The following is a 14,487-nucleotide window of genomic DNA, read 5'->3' on the forward strand; positions in this document are numbered from 1 at the left end:
TTTGATATTAATAAGCAAATAATTTATTGCATGCGACTATTGGGCCATGGATATGCAGACATAAAAAAGTTTTGCACTTTTATGAATTTACTTAAGCCTATGACCAAATACAACTTTCAAAAACTACTGAAAATAATTGCAACAGCTGTTAAAACTGTAGCAGAACAAACAATGATAAATGCTGCAAATAAATTGCAAAAAACATCTTTGGAACCAACTGATATTTGTGTATTTTGCGATGGTACATGGCACAAACGAGGATATTCATCGCTGAATGGAGTCTTTTCAGTTATCTCTACTGTTAGTGGCAAAGTGTTAGATGTTGAAGTCATGCCTAGATATTGTAAAGGTTGTAGTATTAATCAAGACCTCTAAAAGTCTAATCCAAATGCTTATGCACAATGGAGAAATTCCCATGTTTGTAAGTATAATTACCAAGGTTCTGCTGGTGGTATGGAGCTAGAAGGAGCAAAACGTGTTTTTCAGCGTTCTATTGATAATCGCCAGTTAAGATATATTCAATATTTAGGTGATAGAGACGGTAAAAGTTACATGAATGTTAAAAATACATACCCTGATATAGAAGTTGAAAAGCTGGAATGCGTTGGACATTATCAAAAGAGAGTTGGAACACGGCTGCGGAAAAGAGAAAAAGGCCTTGGTGGTAAAGGGCGTCTTACAGATGCGACATTCGATCGCTTACAAAATTTTGTTTGTTGGAGTTGCAATCAGACAAAATGTAGGTAACCTAAAGGAAATGAAGGCAGGAGTGTTAGCATCGCTATTTCATGTGGCTTCATCGAAAAATAATAGTTAACATTTTCCGCACTGCCCTACTGGTTCAGACAGCTGGTGCAAATACAATGCTGATAAAATAAATAAAACAACAACATATAAGCCAGGACCGGGTTTACCAATGGAAGTTATTATGAAAGTGAGATATATATTCGAAGAGTTAAGTAAAGACAGCGAGTTACAAAAATGTTTGCACGGCAAAACACAAAATGCTAATGAATCGTTTAATAGAATGATTTGGGATCGTATACCAAAACAAATATTTGTCTCGCTTACCCAATTAGAAATTGGTGTATATGATGCTGTTGCTTACTTTAATATTGGAGCAAAAGCATCATTTGATATTTTTAAAGAACTGAACACGGAACCAGGCTTTCATATGATTGCAGGATGCAGAGTATTAAATAATGAAAGAAAAAGAAATGCTGAATATCGAATAAACCCCGATAATAAGTCAAGACGGCAATTTTTACGTGCCAAAAAATTGAAAAAAACAAACAAAATAATTGAAAAAGATGGTGACTTGTATGTTCCTAGTGGATTTTGATAATTTGGATTATTATTTTTACCTATTTTATGAATAAAATATTACTGTATTTAATGTTTTTACTTTAATCGAGTTTTTCTCAGAATAGCAATTTGTTGACGCCGGCCAATATATTTGGAGAACGGTATAATATTTTTTAATGAAATTTTCATTAAGTGTTGTCCATATTATACTCTATGATTTGAATGGAATGGATTTTATTTGGATTTAAAAAAAAAGTTTTGGGTCAATAAAATGATAAAAGTTTGACCTTAAACTTCGGTCGTCCTGTTGTGGTGATGAAAAAAAGTTATGAAAAATCTGTTTCACTCATATCATAGACCTGCCTTATAAAAACACTAAAGTTCAGTATGGAAAGGTGAAAATGACTCAATTTCTTTGTATTTTGGCCGGCGTAAAGTCATTTTTTGGTCATTTTAGGGGTATTTTGTGGTTACCATGGCAACAATATGGATTTGTTGCCATGGTAAAGTTGGTCCATTATTCTTAATTTAATATAAGCATGTTACCAATAATCATTTTTTGTAAAAATGCTTAGATTTAAAATCAGAGGGGGGTATCCCCTTAAAGATTACAAGCTAAAATATAGTAATATAAACAATTACAAGTGAAGGTTTTTAATATATATATAAAAAGAACAGGGTGTTAGTTCCATGTCTGGGCGTTGACTATCCTAAACATCAAAAAATGCTACATCCACCCCTGATATATGGTTCCATGTCAATTCTGTACAGGGCAATTCAGTACGCGGGCAATTCAGTACGTGGACAATTCAGTACACGGACAATTCAGTACTTGGCCAATTCAGTACATGGACAATTCAGTACACGGGCAATTCGGTACACGCTTTTTTGTAACAATTTTTCAATTGACAAAAAATTCAAGGGAAACTTATCATTTTCATATTGGGATAATTGTTAAAACCCTTAAAAGTAGCAGGCCTGATAATGTACAACCACCACCATTATTATCTAAGACACATCTACCAATAACAAAATGTTTACAGTTATTAGATATCACCAAATTTCACTACATTTTTTATTTGCTGACATTCTGAGTCCACAGTTATCTGGTAACTGAGATATAACCTTAATGTCTTACCCATACATTCTGTTACACAGGCGCTCCCACAATTTCTTCCAGGGAGAAATTAGTGTGGGAAATAAAAGCAATTCCTCTCCCACACTCTTTTTTTCCTAAATAAAAGGTTGCCTTCCTTTACTGCTGCTTAGGCAGAGTTAAGCGTGGGAAAGAAAAGCAATTCCTCTCTCATACTCTTTCCTGCTTGAATAAAAGGATGTCTTCCTTTACTGCTGCTCAGGCGGAATTAAGCGTTGGAAAAGAAAGTATTTCCTCTCCCACACTCTTTTCTGCCTGAGCAGCAGTAAGGGAAGAGGGTAAACTTTTTTTCTCTAACACTACACCCCTTCCAGTTTTACAGGCAAGTGATTATTTTCTCACATAACTTTCTTCTATACTCTTCCTGTTAGTAAATTGGGGAGATGACCATGGTAAAACCCAGTTCTGCTATAAAAGGAGGACTAAAATTTGAGTCAGCCTCATTCTTCTTAAATATTTTGACCTGTCAAGTCTATCTAATTGAGGTCCAAAGTTTTTTCAAAGTCAGAGAAGAACAAGAATGTTGTATAGCTTGATGGTCATGACTACCTGTTCCACAGGTCACATACCACTGGTGACATTAAGATATGGCGCTGTCAAGAGTACGAAGATTGTAAAGCCTCCAACTGAGCACACTCATCCTGGTGACCCAATACAATCAAAGGCTAGAGCTGTCATAGCAAACCTGAGACAGGAAGCTTCAACATCCCAGGCATCTACAAGGAATATTGTGGGATAATATCTTTAGGGGCAGTCTAATGATGTTCTTGCCAAACTACAGATACGAACTGATATTGATAGAAATGTTAGGCGGATCAGACAATACGCAAAAACCATTTTTCCTTCTCCAAAATCAATGAACTTTGATACTCCCCCAGAATTTAATGACATTGTTTTATATAATTCTGGAAGGGAAGTTCCACAGCGAATTTTTGCTATTGGTAGCAATGACTTGCTTCACCCTCTTGAAGGTGACACTTGGTTTGGGAATGGCACTTTTATTGTGGTTCCAGAAATGTTTTTTCATCTCTATTATCTTCATGTCAAAGTTGGAAACTCATATCTTCCCTGCATCTACTTCTTTCTGTCAAATAAAACTTGAGGAACCTATCACAGAATGATCGAAGCACTCAAAGGACTTGTGCCAAATCTTAATCCACGCAAAATTCTTCTGGATTTTGAGCAAGCAGCTATCTCCAGCTTTCGAGATGAGTTTACAGCAGCAAATATTTTTGTTGTTTTTTCCACTTTTCTCAATCAATTATACAAAAGGTTAGAGAACTTGGTTTAAAGAAGTAATTTGAGACTAATGAGGACTTCAACATTTTAGTGAAATCACTAGCTACCCTGCCATTTGTGCCACTTGCTGAGCTTAATGAAAGATTTGAAGAATTGGCGCCAATGTTTCCAGACAATCCCCCAACAAATGACTTACTTTCTTATTTTGAGACTACTTATGTCAGAGGTCCAAGGGTAGGTGGGGTGTTCCGGAGTTCCAGATTCCCACCTGCAATTTGGAATCATTATGCTGATGCATTAGCCTGTGCACTAAAAACGACTAACTGCTGCGAAGGATTTCATAATGCACTGCAGGCACTATTTATGTGTTCACACCCAACCATCTGAACACTTTTCAATGGACTCATCAGGGACATGGCAAATCATTGTTTAACTGCTCAGAATGCAGAGGTGCTAAATCTGGAGAACCAAAGAAACAAGTACGTGCAGTTGGCAGAGAGACCGGCAGCCAAAGTTGCTGGTTATCAAAATAAAGGTGACAAGCTTCGCTACCTGAGAGCAATCAGCAATATGCAAGTCAGATAGATATGAAAGTAATCAGAAAAAATAGCTAATCATGAATTTCATTAGAAAACATTTCAGAAAAGTAACCAGTTTATGTATAAGTATGTAAAATATTTATGTTTAAAGAGAAGATATATTAAATTGTAGCTTCAGAAGGTTTATATTAAATTATGTGTTTCATTTAAGTCAAAGAAAATAGATATTAATGAAGCGGATACATTTAAATGGTATCTCTACAGTAGTTCATATAGGTTTGGTTCTCTTTTGCACCAACTCTGCTCGCTGTTCTTGAAGTTAGTTGTATATATCTTTAGGATAATATTGTAAAAGAGAATAGTCTTCAAAAAGTAGTAGTAATTAGTGAAAAATTCTAATACTGAGAATACTGCTAATTTGGTTTACTTTGTGCCTAATGCATTTTGAAAAACTATAACAAAAAAGAAAAGGGTAATAAGACTGTGAGAGGTAAAGAGGAAAATTTTTTGTACCAATATATAAATTACAGTACTTATTATCCATGTACTGAATTGCCCTGTACTAAATTGCCCATGTACTGAATTGCCCGTGTACTGAACTGACCGTGTTCTGAATTGCTCGTTTACTGAATTGCCCGTGTACTCTGATATATATATGATTAAATAAACCTGTATCTACATATTGCATCTATATTTTTTGTCAGTATGATAAAAAAAAAATACTATTATACAAATTTGACAACCCATATAAAATAAAGATATTGCGTCAAGAAATTAAATAACAAACATTAACAAAAGTTTTTAAAAATAAAATGATAATTGTTTTGTATCAAAATCAATTGAATGCAGTTTTGTGCACGTTTGAAAGCTCTGTAGGTTTTCTATTACAGTAGTCTCTCGCTTAATTGTGCAAATTGAAACAGGCACTGCGGTGCGCAATTAACTAGGAGTGCGTAAATTAAAAAAAGATATAAAAAATTTAGCAAATTAAATTATTAACTATATAAACAAATCTTTATTAAGAAATATATTATGCATGACGGAAAAAGTCATGAATTGTAGGCTGATATGCATTCTGCATCTTTTTTTCTTTAGATTTTTTTTACCTCTTGTAGTTACTAAGCTTTCAGTAGGCATTAACAAAGAATATCTAGGCAGCAAGCGAAAAAAAAGTCCGGTTTTGTCCATATTATATACATTTTCGGGTCTGTAAATTTTAATAACTGAGTAGAGGCCCTCAAGTTGCTGAAGAAGAACAGGATCATCTTTGTCAACTTCAGCTCCTTCTCCAAAGAGATGCATCGATTTTAAGCCTCAACGACGACGAACATTTGCGAGCCATTACCAAGAAGCTTTAAATTCTTCTTCTTTTATACTTAATTTTTGCGCTATTTCTTTTGCTTTCATAATTGCTAACGATGGAGGCACTTCAATCTTCGAACGACGCAATGCATCAATCCAAATATATAGCTCATTTTCTATTGCTTCAAATTTTCCAGACGATAATCGAAGAACTTTTTTTTCTAGCTTTTTTGGTCATTAGTAAACTTCTTTTTTCTATTTGATCTCGATTATTCTAGAGAGATCGAATTGAATTGTCAGTTACATTATACTCTCTTGCAATTGCTTGTTTGCTTGGCACATCACTTTTTTTAAGTTTAGCCATAATTTCGACTCGTTGATCTTCTGATAATCTTTTTCCTTTGCCTTTAGCCATAGGAAGTAAGGATAAAAAAGTTGGAATAAGAGAACTGTGAATAGACGGCTAAATTTAAAATGAAGTTTTTTTGTTAAATTTTTTTCAATCAGACTTGACTGATAAATCGTTAAAACTTATTATTATCTGTTTAAAACAAGATTTATCATTTTCTTCGATTCGAATTCGAATTATTTATCTATTTACATTCTGATAAAATCATTATCTCAAAATATTTATGATAAAAACTAGTTTTTAACTTAACACAGGAAAATAATAGTTACGTTTACTGATCTAATTACACTTTCAACAAAAAACTCAGTAAAAACTTGAAACACAAATATTTTGGGCCTAAATGCGCAATTAACTGGGATGCACAACTAATTGGGTGCGCAATTAAGCGAGAGGCTACTGTACTATATGGTTATCATTTATGGTTACTATATGGTTATCATTTATGGTTACCATATGGTTAGTCTACAACGCAACACAAAACCATTTTTAAATTAGATAATTTAGTATTTAACAAAAGTTATATTTTTATATACGCTTTGTATATATTTATATGGGGCTCGGTGGTAAGACAGGAAATGTCTTTTTCTGGCTCCGGCTAGTATTTATATATATGTAATATGTATTTATTGTAAATGCATGATACAGTAAATAAAAAAATAATAGTCATACAGTAAATAAAAAAATACAGTAAATAAAAAAATTAATAAGATTAAATTTTATTTTTTATCAAGCAATACGATTTTTTGCTATGCTTTTTTCTGCGTCATTTGGCCTATGGCCGAGGAAAGACGAATACGCTCATACGCTCTAGTGAGTTCTAAAAATGTTTTTTTTTTTTACATATCTGAGAACATCTGACTTTTTAATTGCACGATTCACCGTCCATTTTGAGCAGTCCCAAATCAGCGCCAGTTTGTCTAGCAAAGATTGTGCGGTTGCTAGTGACATACACTATTCGTTGCTGTTGGCGAACTGTAAGTATCTTCTACCACTTAAATGTTTTGTGCAATAATTCGTTTGATCATTTACGAGATCATTACCAAACGTTGCGAGGTTCTCAGTTTGCAAACGACAGTCCTACTTTATAAATACAGTGACTTGTAGGCTTTAATCCTGCTTTTATTTTGTCTTTTGTTTAGTTTTAAAACGGTGTTCTCTGCTTATTTTCAGTGGCTTTTGATGCAAAGTTTAGATAGCGAGGTTATAATATTGCGCTACGGATTAGTGCGTAGTTATTATTACAACATTATAACCTAATAATAATCTAAGAATGACAAAAAATAGTTATGAAATTTAAATATTTTTTAAATGGCGAAGTTTTAAATGGTGAGGTTTATACTTTGAAATAGTTAAGTATAAAGAGATTTAACTAAAGTATTTTGTTTATTTTAAATGATCTACGATCAGGGGCGCCCAAAGCATTTTTTGGTCTTTGAGATAGCAAACTTTTAGACATGGAGCAAACTCCAAACATTTATATGTTTATACTTATGTCAATTAAGGATGCTTTGCAAAAAATTGCGATGATTGAAGCTTGGAAACAAAAAAGTGAGAGCAATAAGTTGATCAAATATTTTTTGTATTATTTTCAACTAGACTTATATTCATCGATAAATTTTAAATTTCATAATAAAATATTTTAGTGTTCGATAATTATGACCATATAAAGTTTAAACCCGCCTCAATTTGAGGGGGTTGCAAATTTTATATTGTCATAATTTTTGAACTTTGAGAGATAATAATATGAAGCTTAAAATTTATTGATTAATATAAGTCAAGTTGAAAATAATACAAAAAATATTTCATCAACTTGTTGCTCTCACGTTTGGGGCAGGTGGGCTAAATTATTGGGGCTTTTTGTTCCTAAGCTCTAATCATCGCAATTTTTTGCAAAGCATCCTTATTTGGCATAAGTATAAACATATAAATGTTTGGTGTCTGCTCCATGTCTGGAAGTTAGCTATCTCAAAGACCAAAAAATGTTTTGGGCGCCCCTGTCTACGATTAAAATTTGATCAACAAACTTTAAAGATGTTTTCAAAGCTTCAAAACAGGTGAGATTATAAATCTACATCGGATATAGTGCGATACGAATTTATATTTTCTTCTGCTTTAGAAGCTTTAAGAGCACCTTCCGAGCTCGTTGATGAAAATGAAGAATTAAGGCCGTTTTCCACACGACGAAAAAAATCGCGCGAAGCGAATTTTTTCGCCATGACGAAACGCTATTTTGATTTCCACTTATAATTTTAATTATAAATCGCGCTACATTTTGTGTATATCAACAATAAAAATGGTAGCTAAAAATGGTAAATATCAACAATAAATTTACGCTGTATGCTTCTAAAAACAAAATTATTAAATTTAAAAATTTATCATTTAAATAAAGTTAGTTTTTTTATATATAAGAATTTAATTTAACATTTTAAAGGAATTTTAAAGAAAATAAACGCTAATAACCTCTGATAGGAACAGTTCTGTTAAAAAACTCTTACTGCAAGAAGCAACATTTGGTTCAACTCTACATGGAGAAACCTCTTCTTGTGAAATAAAACTTTCGGAATTGAAAGAATTATTAAATTCATCTTTATTTGATGAATTTACAAATGTTGACAAATATTCAGGGTGAATTCTAAGCAAGTCGATTAGAACGCTAAGTTGAGCATTTTGTTCAGTTGCCATTTTTAAAAAACAACGTGCTTTCGTTTTTTTTCACTGTTGACATCACGTGATATAATATTCAAAATTTGATTGGTTTTCGCCGATGGCGATTCGCAAAAGGTCGAAATGATTTCGACTTTGTTTTTTCGCTGCAGCGAAATGCTTGATCAGCAAAATTGTCAAAAATGTTTAATGTGCGCATGCTTATCGACGAAAAAATTCGCTTCGCGCGAATATTTCGCTGTGTGGAAAACGGCCTTTACGCATAGATTTTTTTAGTAATGTCCCAAATGAGTCCGCGAGTTTTGATAACCAACGCGGAAGCCGTTGCTAAACGAAAGTATGTATACAGAAGTCGGTGGTATATTCTGAGCAATTGATCAATTAATATATAATTAAATATAAAATAATTATATTTGTCTCAGAAAAATTATTATTACATTTTAAGGTTTACATATAGTATAAAACTAATCTTAATTGAAAAGTATAATTATTTATGGCGGTAAAAAAAAATGCATAATAATAGTTAATGATGTAATAAAAACAAACGTTAAAACAAAAAAATTATGTAGACAAAAGTGAGAGTTGTAATTAGTATGATATTTACTTTATTAAATTATGAATTCAAACAAAATGTATTCAGACAATAAAGACATACTAGAATAGAGAGTAAATGCAGACTAATTTATTCAAGTTGGAAAAAACCATTATAAAAATGTAAAGACAAAAAAAAAAAAAAAATACAAAATCGCAACATCGCGCAGCGTATTTTAAAATTTTAATTAATATTTACAAATCGAGACCCTTTCAAAATATAACAACTAAATCAAATCAAAAACTTTATAAAGAATGGAGATAATATAAATCATAAGAAATTGTGAAATGAATGCAATAAAAAATAAATACAAAAATTAATAATATTATTTTATTTCAATTTATATATATTTTTTCTTTTGTAAATTAGTAAAAGAATTTGACACACGCACATACACACAAATGTATCAATGTGCACAATTTAAAGTATATATATATACATATATATATATATATATACATATATATATATATATATATATATATATATATATATATATATATATATATATATATATTATAATTAATAGACATTGATTTGTGTCTCAGTAATGTTGGTTATATATATATATATAACCAATATTACTGAGACACAAATCAATGTCTATTAATTATAAGATAAAAGTAAAAAAATATTTTTTGATTTTGATGAGATCTTGAGGGTCCTCTTTGGAATTTGAATTCTTGACAGGTACTAATATTTTTGAATTTTTTTTTTCTTAACCATATCAACCTTGGACTCAAAAAAAGCAGAAAAAAATGCCTGTTTCATAAATAATAATGTTATTAAAAAAATTTTTTATAAAAAAAATACTTACAAAAATATACCTTAAAACCCCCGTTTTGTTGAGGACGGGGGTTTTTAATGAAAAAAAAAACTCTACTTTTTTAATTTTAATTTTTTAATAAAAACAAATATTATTTTCAAAGTCAGCATATTATTTTGCTTCTTTTAAGTATCAAGTTGATATATTTTAGAAAAAAAAAATTTGAACAATATTAGGACCCATCAAAAATTTAGAATCCAAAGAGGAACCTCAAGAACTCATCTAAACTAAAAAAAAGAGTAAGGTTCTTTTTTCACCAAAAGATATTGATTTGCTGCTCAGGCAAATCAAATTTTAAAAATTTTCAAAATCGCTCCATTATACCCTAATATATATATATATATATATATATATATATATATATATATATATATATATATATATATATATATATATATATATATATATATATATATATATATATTAGGGTTGCCAATTTTACGAAGGAGAATTCTGCGCCAAATATGTAAAAATATTTTTTTTACTTAGTTTTCCTTCGTAAAATCGGGACATCTGGCAACCCTATATATATATATATATATATATATATATATATATATATATATATATATATATATATATATATATATATATATATATATATATATATATATATATTAGGGCTGTCCAAAAAAATTTTTTTTTTCAGATTTGATTGCATAGTTGTTTATTTTGTGCCATTTGACATAGTAATTAACTGTGCAAAAAATCTTTCCAATCAGATAATGTTTAGGGGGTGCTCAATGACCATAAAGTTTTACGAAAAATGTGAAAAACATGGTAAAAGTAACAAAGTTCCACAAATTTCTAAAACCCGGTTAATTAGATTTTTCAGATTTGATCAGTTTTAATTATCTCTAAATATTAAATTCTGAATACAAATTACAATCCACATCCACTTTAGACTGGTTTATTAGCAGAGAAATTAATAAAATAAAATACTGCAATACGACTAAAGTTCTGCGGTTTTTGTTATATCAGAATTTTTCCAAAATAAAACACTAGGATTTTTGACTCTTTGTCATTGATTAAAATACGAATTATAAACAAAAAAACATATGAGCAATTAACATTTAATTATCGTAATGTTATAGTTCGTGCAATGTTAATGCTAGCGAGGACTATAACTCTTCAGAGTACACTTTCTGGCATCTGGCACTCGCTTTCTGTGATCCTCAACCACCTGAATTAACCTCTGCATTTCAGATTCATTCCTTGTAATCGATTCATTAAACATCGACATTAAAGCCACAGATCGTTCGGCAGCATCATTTACTACTTTCAATGAATATACTAAATTTTTTCCTTCTTGGTATTCTGGGGAATCATTCCAGGTAGCTGGATCGTTGTTGAACAGAAAATCAATATCAACCTTCATTGACCGCAACGCACTTGCTGAAACTGATGTCACCAGCATGTCCAGAGATTTCTTCTCTAGACTTTCAATGTTCTTTAATTTGATCAACCTTTCAGACCAGTTCTCACCGTGAAATTTCATGTTGGAAATCATTTTTCGCTTCTCTTCCGTTTGAAGTTTGTTTGAAAACAAAGCTAGTGGGACCAATTCTGGTGAAAGGTACCACAAATGGTTTTGAAAGTTCTTGACTGCTGCTTCGGAAATAGTTTTATTCACAACTGCAAACTGCTTAAGTTGCTGAAACAGAAACAAGTCATTAACTGGAGCATCGCTGGCATTTGTGCATGATATCCAAGATTTTACATAAACCAGACTAGCAAATAAGCAAAATTCACAGAGATTTTTTTCCTCTTTTGTGGTCAACTTGAACTCTTCACGAAATAAATAAATCTTAAAACAATAAATAACCTTGGCCATCCAGCGAGCCATGTGATAAGCACCAGGGATCTTGAAATGATAATTTTTCTCTTCTTGATCAGGCAGTTTTCCAAGTATTAACAGACAGAGATCCATGATTTCTTTGTAGTCATCCCTTGGCATTTTAACATGCAGGTTTTCTTTGAGGAATGCAATCACTTCATTTTGTAGTTCTTGCACCAGGGGTATTTTCATTCAAATGTCATCCAGAGGTTTAAAATTTCCTTGATTAACTTTGGGCCAATATTGCTGAAATCTCTGGAAAAGAGGTATGTTGGGACCAGATGATGGTCCAAATAGTGATCCAAACACTCTTGCTACTATGATCTCATGAACATGGTGTCTGCAAGCGAAATATAACAAATTTCTACCTATATGTTTCTCTAGAACTACACATGCACCATTTTTGGAGCCAGTGTTAGAGGCTGTAGTATCAAAACTCATTCCAATAACATCACCAATTATGTCCCAGAAGTTAAGCAGATGAATAACTGCTTTTGCTTGGGCTTCTCCAGTTCCAGCTGATAGTTTTGCTAGTCCAAGTATTTTGTCAACATTGTGACCTGTCACACCTACAGATAGCCGGTCAACATTTGCTTTAGGGGCTGCAGAATTTGTACGATCTATCATCAGTTTGCCATCCCAGTGGACGATTAATGGTGGTTTGTCCAAATCGCAGAATTCAGTTCGAACAGTGGCTTCAATATTTGATCGATGATAGGTTCGTTTTCTACGGACTGTAGAACGTGACAATGATCCATCATCGAGGTTCTGTCCACCAGCCCTTGCAATTGCTGCTGCTAGTATAGTAAATTTTGTGTCAGATAGATTAATTCTGTCTAATGTTAATGAAACATCAGGCGAGTCAAGAATTGTATCTAAGATACATTGTCGTTTTGGAGTACTTGCTAAACTTGATTCAGCTGACCCTGAAGAACTTGCTTTACTGACTTGTTGTCTGTAATAAACAGGGATTTCTATCTCAAAATCTCTATCAACCATTTTGTCATTATCAACAGCATCGTTATCGTTGTCATCACTATAACTTTCGTCATGTAAAGGTTCAATAACAGGAACTATTGCACTCGCACCAGATTGTCTTTGCTCTTCTTTTAGCTTTCGTTCTCTCTCTGCTTGTTTCCTTGCTTCATTTCTTTCTTCTAATTTTGAAAGTTCTTTGTCCTCTCCAAACATCACCATTTTTCTCTGACATCTCTGATCCAATAAAAATTCTTTATCTTCTTCAATTCTGATCATGGTTTCAGCATCCTTGTGGGCAATGTCAAAAAGTAGGCCAATGGTGTCTGTAAATGATTTGTCTCTCGATTTCTGAGAATCTGACAATCTGGATTTTTTTTTTTTTATTAATTTAAATTCCTGGACTAAAGTTTTCAACTTTAAGACTACATTCGGATGAAATGCTGTCGGAATACGGGCTTTATTCCAAATAATAATCAGTTCATCAACAGTTGTTTTAAGACTTTCAGGCACTGACTTTTTGGTTGAATTAAGATGATAAAAAAATGTTTTTAAAACATCAGATGTTAAGGGAAGAACTTTATCTGGAAGATTTGGCTCTGGTTGTCCAATTAAAAAGATTTTGGTTTGAAGTCGTGTAGAGATAGCAACACGAGATGATGCTGCCATTTCAATGATAACTGAAATATTATAAGAAAATCAAAACTCAATACCATATTATACAAACTTATCATTCAGTTGTTGGTTTATGCAGCTGCAGCAATATATTATAATAATTATTACTAAAGAAATTAAATAAATATTTTCAAATTAGAAATTATTATTATCTGCACTTAATAACAAACAATACACTACCAGACTACCATGCTAGTTTTCTGTAATAGGTTACTAAGGTTAGGTACTATCAAAATATTAATACATTTGTTGTCAAACTGAAATTCCAAATAAAAATAATATTTATACTTGTAAACCTTTTTATTCTGTTTGAACAAATTCTAAATTGAGTTAAATAATAGTATTAAAATTATGAATACAAATTTTAACAAAATAATATAAACACAGTTGTTTTAAACACTAGCAGACATTTTTTAGTCTGGTGCCCTGATGACAGTTAATCTGCTGCACTTTAATTAATCTATATAGCACGCAATCAGACAATATTTCAGTGGAAAAAATCTAACTAACCAGGTTCTAGAAATTTTTGGAACTTTGGAACTTTTTACACGTTTTTGACGTTTTTCGTAAAACTTTATGGTCATTGAGCACCCCCTAAACATTATCTGATTGGAAAGATTTTTTCCACAGTCAATTACTATGTCAAATGGCACAAAATAAACAACTATGCATTCAAATCCGAGAAAAAATTTTTTTTCCTGTGTTCACATGAACAGCCCTAATATATATATATATATATATATATATATATATAATATATATATATATATATATATATATATATATATATATATATATATATATATATATATATATATATATATAGGGTTGTAAGATGTCCCGATTATATAAGATAGGGTTATAAATGCTTACATAAATCACCAATCTGTAACGTTCATATATTCTGGAATGTTTCAACTGCTTTTAATTGTACAAAATAGATTATAATTTTGTTATTGGTTATATTC

At 31.4% G+C, this 14,487-nt stretch overlaps 1 protein-coding gene across 2 annotated transcripts in view; it reads left to right on the forward strand.

Annotated features, from left to right (window-relative positions):
* Window positions 1-8,909: 8,909 nt before the first annotated feature.
* LOC101236131 (leucine-rich repeat-containing protein 34) overlaps window positions 8,910-14,487 on the forward strand; it is a 68,337-nt gene continuing 62,759 nt past the window's right edge. The window contains exon 1 of one of the 2 annotated variants that reach the window (XM_065799223.1): window positions 8,910-8,951. The gene's annotated coding sequence lies outside the window, so the exon portion shown is untranslated. Of the gene's footprint in view, window positions 8,973-14,487 lie in introns of both variants that reach the window. The other variant, XM_065799224.1, reaches the window with a different exon arrangement.

The sequence above is a fragment of the Hydra vulgaris genome, chromosome 06, assembly GCF_038396675.1.
Source record: "Hydra vulgaris chromosome 06, alternate assembly HydraT2T_AEP".
In the NCBI taxonomy this organism is placed as follows: domain Eukaryota; kingdom Metazoa; phylum Cnidaria; class Hydrozoa; order Anthoathecata; family Hydridae; genus Hydra; species Hydra vulgaris.